The following is a 10,073-nucleotide window of genomic DNA, read 5'->3' as shown; positions in this document are numbered from 1 at the left end:
ATCCCACAGGCATCCTTTCCTGCCCCCGTCGTGTACCAGTGGCTCTGGTTCTTCCTGTCCATCAGTCAATCACTCCTTGAGACAGGTAATTCTTCTGCCCAGAAGCAGCCATAGCCTCTAATTCAATGGGGCCCCTTCTCTGTCCCCTGGTGAAAGGGTGTGCCTCTGGGGAATGAGGATCTCTAGCCCCGTGGAGCCCAGAATGTGGGGATGGGAAGCATAGAGTTCCCTAGGGGGTCAGGGAGCCCTTCCTGCTCTCATCCCTTGGGTTGCTCTCCCTGGTGGGCACACGGCACCACAGAAAGCCACGGGCTGCACGCAATTCATGTCCTTACAGAGGCCGCCTCCAAGCCGGTGCTCCGGGGATGCCCTTAGCGGACACTGCGGGGCTGGCAGCTCCGAATGGCATGGTCTTGATAGGAGCAGAGGCTCCTGAGCCGTCTCCCACAAGTCTTGCTGTAGAGCGGCTCCCCTGGGCTGCTGTGATGTCTCGCAGGGTCCCGTGCCGGGGGCAGAGTAAACACTCTGTAAGCCCTTGGGTAGCGGTGCTGACCGAGGCCCTGAGGTCAAGAAAGGCAAACTCATATCCAGAATAGGTGTCTATTCTTAGAAGAACAAACTGCCTCTGATGGGCGTGGCCCGGTGCAGTCACGGTGCCACCAAGGGGCTGGCTGGCTTCCTCTAAGGAGGTTGCCACGATGGGGGTCAGCGATGGTCTCCATCGCTGTCATGTTGGACGTTCTGTGGTGGCAGCAGACCCACCAGCTTTGATAAGTGGAGGTCCACGTTCCTGGGGCCTCAACACTGCGGCCACTACGGTCACTTCCTTCACGTGCCCATCGCGTCGGCCCTGGGGCGGTCATGACTGGCTGCCGGTGTCACGGGGCCGGGTCATTTTGTCCACTTGGTAACGTAGGGCCTCCTTTCGGGTGGCTATTTTCTGGCGTTGCCTCTTGCATTTGCACCCAAGAGTCCATCATGCCTCTGCCTCAGAATTCCTTGGCCCTCATCCACCAATTTTCTTTTTTTCCATTCAGGATCCTAACCAACTGGCCAGGCCACTTGTCACAGCCCAGGAGTCCCTCTATACCCCGACCTCTGGCTGCTTCTCTTTCCACACAGAGCCGGCGACCACCTGAGCTCTGCTGCTTTCAAGGCTGCCTTTGGCCGGGGTCGGGGTGGGTGGGTAGTGCCGTGTCATCCATTTGGGCTTGTATCCAAATACTGAACCGACTCATTCGTAAATCACATTCGAGGTTCCTCCTCGCCATGAGCACGGGCTTGAACAGAGGGAGGGGTGCCGTGGGAACGGGGCCCCCCGCCCCTCAGCCGCACCCTCTGGTCCTGCCGGTGTCTGATCCTGGGGCACCATTTCCACATGGTGCTGGGTTGCCGCTTGGCCTGGTCAGTCTTCTGACCTGGGTCTGATAGAACTCGCGGTTTGCGGCTGAAGGTGTGTGGTCACTACGTGTTAACGTGGCCAGGCCTCCTGTCTTTATTAGGACCAAAGAGTGTACTCCAGGAGCAGTTTCCCCAAAAGTGTAATTCTCTGTTGCAGATGGTCTGCCTGGCGGCCTGCGCTGTGATCGTCCCACTCAGCTTGCCACAAACTCCGATGACATCTCTTCCTGCCCTAGGTACCTCCGCTCAGTAGTCTGTTGGGTCCCGTGGCCCAGGGTGCAGGGCTGTTGCACTGCAGCTGGGACGTGCAGCAGAGCCAGCTCCGGATCTGGACTCAGAGCTGGAAGCCTCTTGCTTAACCCGGGGTGTGGGCAGAGCAGTGCCCCTTGGGGCTGGGGTGGGTGGGGTGGGGTGGCAGTGGGTGCTGCTTCTAGAACCGGAACCCGTCAAGCACAGCGCTTTCTTCTTCGTGGTAGGAGATGCACGCTGCAACAATTTGTCTTTTACTTTGAACGGATGGCCCAGAACACCCCTGACCGCTGCACCTAAAAAGGGTAAGGATGTAGCAACCCCTGGTTTCTCACCCGCCCTTTGGAGCGTATGTGTCTCACCAAGGCCTTTAGTGGTCTGGCTCTGTCTTGCTTATTTGGCCCTGTCAACTCAATGCTGTTGGTAAAACTGACCCCTGTGATTTTCTGTGGACCAAGACACAGATTCTCTGGTCTATATAATGACAGAGGGCAGGAAAGCTGCCACCGCCCCGGGGACTGTAGATGTATATTGTCGTTCATACCATGTGTGGATGTGCAGAATTTCTAATCCTTCTTTTCGTCTGGGATAGAAAAGGATGTATTTGCTAGTGGGTTGCTGCGTACCAGGAGCAGCCCCTTTTAATCTGCTGTAGCAGAGAACCCCCTCCTCTGGCACAGGCTGTGGTCCAGGCTAACCCTTGGTGGAGCCTGTGATGGTTTTCATCATCCTCCAGGACCCTTTACGTTTCTGCTCAGGCCAGACTGGTGAACTAACCTGAGACATAATGGGGACCGACACGCATCCTTTATCTCCTTAAATGTGACACTGATCTCTGTCATCCGCTTTCCTGGGATGTGATGCTGTTTCTGACTTGTGATGTTGGCCAAGGAGGGGTCAGTTTCAAAACCTCCCACTTGGCCTCCCGCTTCCCATGGCTCTCACCCCCCAGGCCGGAACCCAGCGCAGGAAGCGCACTGATTGCTGAGTACGCTGACTCCAACTGTTCACTTGGGGATCATAGAAATCACTTCTTGATGGGTCTGTGGACCCCATGGCTTCGTGTAAAGCGGACCTTGGACGGGAGTCCTCCATTTATTGCCTGGCCTCCGTAGGCCCCGATCTAGCAGGGGCCGTGATGAGGCATGACGTCCCTGGTATCCAAGCCGGTTCAGGCCCTGTGTCCAACAGTCCTGAAAATGTTTTCGTGTTCCCCTTTCCCTATTGCATAATTAGCTGAGCAGAGAGACACAGGTCCCTTGGGAGGAGAATTGGGGAAAATATTACCACGTATACTCGCTGTTATATCGTGGGGTCCTTTCTCCCTGGGACTCAGCTGTCTCTTCAGTCGACGAGTCCCGCGTCGAAAGAGTGAGGCAGGAATGGAAGCTGGGCAGGGTGTATGCAGCTCCTTTGCCCCTTTTCTGCTTGCTCGTCCCTGTTTTCCTTAGACCTTTAATGATAAAAATGAGACCATCGGGCAACATTTAACTTAGCTCCTGGTTTCTTTTCTAAATATACACAACACCTTACCTAATCTATTGATTCCTTTCCCAGATTAGAAGGAATAAGGGCGGAGAATTAAGTAGTTAAAGAAGGACTGACTCTCTACCCCTCCCTCCCCCTTAGTAAATTTGCAGGCGGACCACATGGGCAAGACCGTCTCAGAGCAGATCAGGAGAAGTGAGCAGGCCTGCAGGTGATGGAAAAATGACAAAGAACTTGACCTCCTGCCTTCATAATTAACTGAGATGGTTTCCCCCTTTACCCTTTAAACATTGTCATGGCTGAGCAGAATCTTGGGAGTTGGTCTCTGGACATAAGTCCACCATCTCCCCAGATCGCTGGCTTTTCTGAATAAAGTCCTTTCTTCTTTACTGAAGCTTGCCCCTCAATTTATTGGCTGTTGAGTGGCGAGTGGCCAAACCTGCATTTGGTTAAAGAAGGATCACGACTTTTGATTGCTGGGACCTCCCTCAGCCTTTGGTTCATCTGTACTTGATTTCTTCTGTTGGCACAAACTAAGAAATGCCCTTGTCTGTCCTGTGTCTCTGGCCCTTGGGTCGTAACTCTCTGTGGGCGGGGCTTTGTGGCTGGCTTCCGGCTGGTCATGGCAATGATTGCAAAGCCCCGGCTCCTGGTGGAAAATGCCGCCCTCTGGCCTTTATTGCTTGGGTCCCACCTCCCCAGGGCCGTCAGCGGGCAGGCGTCTGTAACAGCCTTTCTTGCCATCAGCCCTGGCTTCCTTCCAGAGGATGGCCACCCCCGGATGCTGTGGCGATGCTGGAGCCCCTCAGATCTCCGCACTCGACATGTCCTCTAGGCCTTTCCCTGGAACGTAGTCACCTGGCTGCCCTCTGCCCTGACAGTGTGTCCACTCCAGCTGCCTGTTTCTCTGAGCCTTCGAGTCCCTTCACCACGGTCTGCCACAGCCGTCCTGGCATTTCAGCATCCACTGGAGTGGCTGTCACTGGTTCAGGCCCCCAGTAGTCCCCTGAGTGTCTGCACCGTCTCTTGGGGTCCTTGCTGGAGTTGATCCTGTGTCTCGGGAGAGGCTACTGAGTGAATAGACCTCTCCCAGACAGTTCTGTGTTCCTGCTCTGACCAGACGGGAGCCCCCGGGGGCCCTGGGGCCCTGCCAGTGCGTACTGACTGCATCCCGCAGTTCCTCTGGGGCTTGGTGCCTGTCCTCCCTTATCAGGGACCGACACATCCCTAACCCTCGTCAGAGGCGTGGGAGTGGGGGAGGGTGGGTGCGGGATGCCTTGAAGGGGACAGCCCTCTGCGTGGTCTCCGTCTGCTGTTAGCTACTACTATGGGGGGCTGGGCGGCCACCTCCGCAGGCCCTGAGGGCTGAGTCGCTGGGGGAGTGAGAACCTTCAGGGGCATCTGCCTCCATCCCATAACTCAGGGTCCCCAGCTTTTTTTTTTTTTTTTGGCTGTGCAGCCAGCATGCGGGATCTTAGTTTCCCGACCGGGGATCGAGCTCACGCCTCCACAGTGGAAGCGCAGAGTCTTAACCACTGGGCTGCCAGGGAAGTCCCTGTTTTCCCAGCTTTGACGTGACAGCCCCGCCTCGGTTGGGTTTACTCTTTCTTGAACTTCAGCCACTCAGACCGCTGGACTCTGGGCTTGGTCTGGGGCTTCCTCTGTCCTGCCCTTGGGGGAGGGGAGAGCCTCAGAGAGGCCCCCGGGGTTTCACCGGGCTTTCCATCGCCTGTCGCTCACCGCAGCTGTTGTCACCTTTCCACGGAGCACCTCTCCCGGTGTCTCACGTCTCCTGTGTCCCCCACGTGACTCAAATGCGTTAACCACGACACAGAGCTTCCCTTCCATCGTTGCCCCTTCCCGATTCTCCCCAGTGACTTTGCACCTGTACCCTGTGCCCCTGCTGCCAGCCGGGGGCCTAAGTGCCGGGCGGGGGTAGAGGGTGGGGCCGGGCGCTGAGGGACCCACCTCTCCGCCTCCTGGTTGGCTTCTGGAAGCAGATGCCGAGAAGGATGTGGGTCCAAGATGGTTATCAGGGTCGGCACCCGTGAAAAGGATGGGGAAGAAGTGGGTTTGGTGTGACAGGCAGGCCTGACGGAGCCGGCCCTGGATGCGGGCTGCCTGGTGGTGGGACCTGGGCAGGCGGGCAGGGGAGTGGCGGCGGGAGGCCCTTGCTGACCACACTGCCCGCGAGAGGTGGTGGTCCTCCGTGGAGGGGCGTGTCCGGCCTCCGTCACACTCGTCTGTCTGCACGTCCCTCGCAGCGAGTCCACCGGCCACGGCGCACAGGCGGGCCGGCGCTCTCCTGACCCCCAGCAGTGCGTCGTGCCTGCCACAGCCCCTGCTGCGCTGAGTCACAGGTGCTTGGCCTGACCTCCCCCCTCCGCGAGTACAGGCATCCTGGTGGTCCGGTCGCCTGTTTCCCCGGCTGTGAGCGCAGAGGGGGCTCTCAGTAAGCGTTGCTGAATCGAACACTGGACACCCACTCTGGGCTGGCTGTGCCCTGTGCATGATTTTACTTCACCTTTCATGAGAGCAGGTACAGGTATCCCCACGTTACAGGTAGGGAAACTGAGACCTAGAACCTCCTGCCACACCCATAGCACCCATAGAGGCCGAGTCAGGGCTGGACCCTGCGCAGCCCAAACACGTGCCCTCGGCCCCCTCTTTTTTTTTTTTTTTTTTTGCAGTACGCGGGCCTCTCACTGTTGCGGCCTCTCCCGTTGCGGAGCACAGGCTCCGGACGCGCAGGCTCAGCAGCCATGGCTCACGGGCCTAGCCGCTCCGCGGCATCTGGGATCTTCCCGGACCGGGGCACGAACCCGTGTCCCCTGCATCGGCAGGCAGACTCTCAACCACTGCGCCACCAGGGAAGCCCCCTCGGCCCCCTCTTTGCAGGCGGCCCCTGTCATGTCCCTGTGCCCAGGTGTCCATCTCCAGGAGATGCCGCAAACCTCGGCCTCAGACTGTCTTTGAAAGACCACCAAACCCAAACTGGTTTTGTCCTTGTCTTCCAGAACAGGAAGAGCTACCCATAGAGATGTTTGGTGCCCCCGCTGGGGATGGTGGCCTGGATGCTGGAATATTGGTGCCTTTGGGATGATGCAGTGGGTTTTCTGAGGGGTGGAGGATACGAAGGAGGCCTGTCTGGCGATCTGACCTCTGTGTCCCCTGATGTAGCCCCTGGTGGAGCTGACCTGCAGGCTGACCTCCTTCCCTGGGTCAGCCACTTCCTCCCACCTGGCCCCAGAGCTGGTGGTCTCAGGCGTGAAGTGTTTCCCCTCCAGGTCAGGTGCCTACTGTAGCCCCTGTCGGGGTCCCACAGGGAGGCAAGCTGACTTGGCTCCGGGGGCTCTGTTGAACTCACACGGACCCTTCCAGGTTCTTGGCTCCCTGCCCGGGAGACCTTGGGTGAGTCTCTGCAGCTTCATCTGTAAACTGGGGCTAATAATGCCCATCCCACTGAGAAAATGCATGAAAAATCTCAAGATAATTTCCAGCCCAAAGTTGGTGCCAGCACTGTGAGAGGGAAAGAGATGCAGTTCTTTGCAGGGAAAGTGGTTTGCTTGTGAAGTGCATAACTTCTCCTTTGCCCTGAAACAGGAAGGGGGCGGGGGGTGCTGGGCCACTGCTTTTAGCGGGGTGGATGTGGGCAGATAGGAACCTGCTACAGAGGCTGAAGCCCCACTGCGGTGCTGCATGGCTCAGCGTTAAGCATTGCCCTCTCTAGGCTTTAAAATGCATCTTCCACCCTCCCGAGGCCCGGGTATGTGCTCAGAGGAGGAGCGAGGTGGCCCTGGGACAAGCAGGTGACCACTGGGTGCTGTCCTAGCTGGGGGGCTGGCTCACCAGTGGCCTTGGCAAGTCACTTCTCCCAGGCCCTCATTGTCTCTGACTTGGGGACCTGGGGGTGCAGGGACCTTCCAGACCTTAACTTCCTCAGCTGTAAAGTACAGATTTGAAGGTGCCTGCCGCCCAGGGCTGTTAGATGACACACACGCCTGGCACACAGCAGCTCTCCGTAAGTACCAGCTGGCATAATCCTGACTTTCGCTGTCATTGTACATGTCACTCGTGCCAAAGGAAGGCCAGCACTTGTGGGGACGTGCGTGCCGGACCGCACCTGGCATCCTCGTGTGAGTGCCGGCTGGTGCGGTCGTGCTGCAGAGACGTTGGGCAAATGACCCGCCCTGTGTGCAGTGCCCTGTGAGCGGTGACGCACCCCTGGATGTAGCCCAGTGGTGCTCTGAGCCGCCCCACCGCAAGGGGCATGGCCAGAGGTGTGAGTGGGAGCCGGGGTGGGTGTGTAAGGCGCGCCCCGTGGAAGCCGAGCCGTGGCTGGACCCAAATAGACACAGCCACGGAGACGGATCTTCCGAACACAGAGCCGAACGGAAAAAGTAAGAGAAAGCATGTGACCTGCTACACAGCGGTGTTTATGTTTATTGAAATGACATTGCAGACAAAACATAGAGGACCAGTCTCCCGGAGCACATGCAGTCAAACAGTGCCCGGGCAGCGCACAGGCAGGGCTGCCGCCCTTTGTCGGGGGTGGGGGAGGAGAGGGTCTGAAAACCAAAGTGAGCCGCGGACCTGTGTACGCACGCGCGACGGACCATGTGCTGTGAACCGGGCGGTCCATTAACTCAGCTTTGTGCAACTGAGGTTAAAAGAGAAATGAAGAGAGACAGAGACAGAGACAGACAGAAAGAAAGGCAGACAAAGTGCCCAGTCTGCTGTGCTGAGTTAAAGCCGGAAAGGGATCCTGGCCCAGGTCTGAGGCGGGGGCAGCAGCGGAGGCGCCCGGAGAGCCCAGCGGTGTCCTGCAGGCATCGCCAACCACAGGTGGGAGAACGCTTTGACCCGGCTTTTACAGTGACAGCTTTTTCCCTTCGTGGCCTGCCTCCAAGGACAGGGACTTTGTTGAGATTACTGCCCCCATGTTACAGAACAGGACGCTGAGGCCCCGGGTGGGTGGGGTGACCCGAGGTTAGCATCCACGAGGGTGGGAGGAGAAAGGCGCTCTTGCCGGCGGCTGACTCAGAAACGCAGAGCTCGCCCTGGCGCAGAGCTGGCAAGCCTGGACGGAGCCCCAGCCAGCTCCCTCCCGCCTCCAGATCCCGTCTGCGCCCCCTCGGAGCTGCCCTGCGAGCATTCATCTGAATCTAAGCAACCAGCACGTCCAGCGAAGCCCGGCGACACACGCATGTTTTGCTCCGCAGCTCACGGTATGGGGACAATGGATATTTACAGCAGCCCTGAATCGCTGCTCCAGCCGCCAGAGGCCACTGGCGTCGCTAAGGACACTTCGACAGCGTGGAGAAGGGTTTTAGCAGCGAGCGCGTTTATCACGTTAGCGTTCTTGGAAAACGACAAATCCCCATTACCTAAAGCAGCCACGTTACTGAGCCAGCGCCCGCCGCTCAGTCTGGGTAATCCTCACGGATTCTTTTGAACTCCACTGATTCCCCTGGCTCCCGCCTCCAAGGCCTGCTTTTGAGCTCCAGTAGCCGGCAAGAAAAGGTCCAAGGTCTTCGCGCGGGTGTTTAAGGCCCCGCACTGGCCCAGTCTGCAGGCTGTTACCTCATCTCCCCCAGCCCTTCCCCCACCCACAGGTCCCAGGCCCGTGGTTCTTAGGATGGGGCCGCTGCAGCCGAGGCAGGCCCCCACCAGCACTCCTCCGGCCCCCAGGCCTTTGCTCTGGACATTTCCACCTGCTCTTATGGATCAGCTCAGAAAATTCTCCTTGGCTGCAATGAGCCGGTGCGTCCAGAGGCCTCGTTCGCCTGTCCCCCCAGCTGGGCACAGGCCAGAGCAGCATAGTCACCCCATGACATTCGCTGGGCACAGGATGACTTCCTAGGAGGACGGGGAGGCCCTTTCTCTGTTGGTTCCAGGGCTGCCTGCAGCTGAAGAGGAGAAATGGGCGTGGCTTCCTCCAGGGCCGGGGGACAACCTGGGCACAGCCAGGCAGAGAAGCTTCGGTGACACCAGCATGGGATGGGGTGACGAGGTCTGTGCTTTGAGCAGGGCCCCCGGGGAAGAGCCTTAGACGGAGCTTGGGTGCCAGACTTTACTGGGGAAGGGGCCCAGGGGTGCGAGCAGGGCTGGGGGTGCAATGGCAGGGAGGGCGCGCCCACCTTGGGGGCTGGCTGCTTGGCCCACCGGGTCCTCCAGGAAGCTGTGGCGATGTCTTAGGATCGTGTGCCCCCAGGCAAGGGGGAGCAAGCTCCCGCTCTGACCTGCAGAGGTCGGAGGTCACCCCCGGGGAGCTAACTGCCCCAAACTCTAGGTTGACACGCGTGATGCAGAGTGGTATTTCTGGGAGAAGGCCAAGGGCAGGGCCAGGAAGAGAGCCAGAGGGCTCCTGAGCTGAGGCCTACATGGGGCTTGTGACCACAGCTGTGGCAGAATACGAGGTGACCCGAGAGGGTCTCGAGCGTTGCCTAGGATGGGTCCCATCCTGGGGCCCCATGCTGCTTTATTTATTAAAAAAAAACAAACAAACACTTCCTGTATTGTAGAAAATTTGGAAATACAAAGTATATCAAAAAGGAAGTAAAAATTTTCTGCAATTCTTCCTGTTAATGTTTCATTGTAGTTATTTTCAATCTTTTTTCTCTATGTACACATGCTTCGCACATAACCACGTATGTGTGCGTGTGTGTGTGTGTGTATGTCTGAGACCATGCAGATTTTGTCATATTGATCATGGATTTCATGCAACTTTATTTTTCCTTCGATATGAATCTCTATTTCTGGTTCCACTTTCTCTTTGCTCTTTGATGCCCTGGGCACCTCCTGACCATCCATCAGCGCCGGTCTGCTGACTGAGACCTTCCCACTGGCTGGTCCTACAGAGATGCTTGATTACCGCTCACCGTGAGCAAGGCTTTGCTGCTGCTGGTTTACGCGTCTGCCCCCGCCCCCAGCCC

The sequence above is a fragment of the Neophocaena asiaeorientalis genome, unplaced genomic scaffold, assembly GCF_003031525.2.
Source record: "Neophocaena asiaeorientalis asiaeorientalis breed wild unplaced genomic scaffold, Neophocaena_asiaeorientalis_V1.1 scaffold476, whole genome shotgun sequence".
Classification (NCBI taxonomy): Eukaryota; Metazoa; Chordata; class Mammalia; order Artiodactyla; family Phocoenidae; genus Neophocaena; species Neophocaena asiaeorientalis.
Note: the sequence above shows the minus strand (reverse complement) of the source record.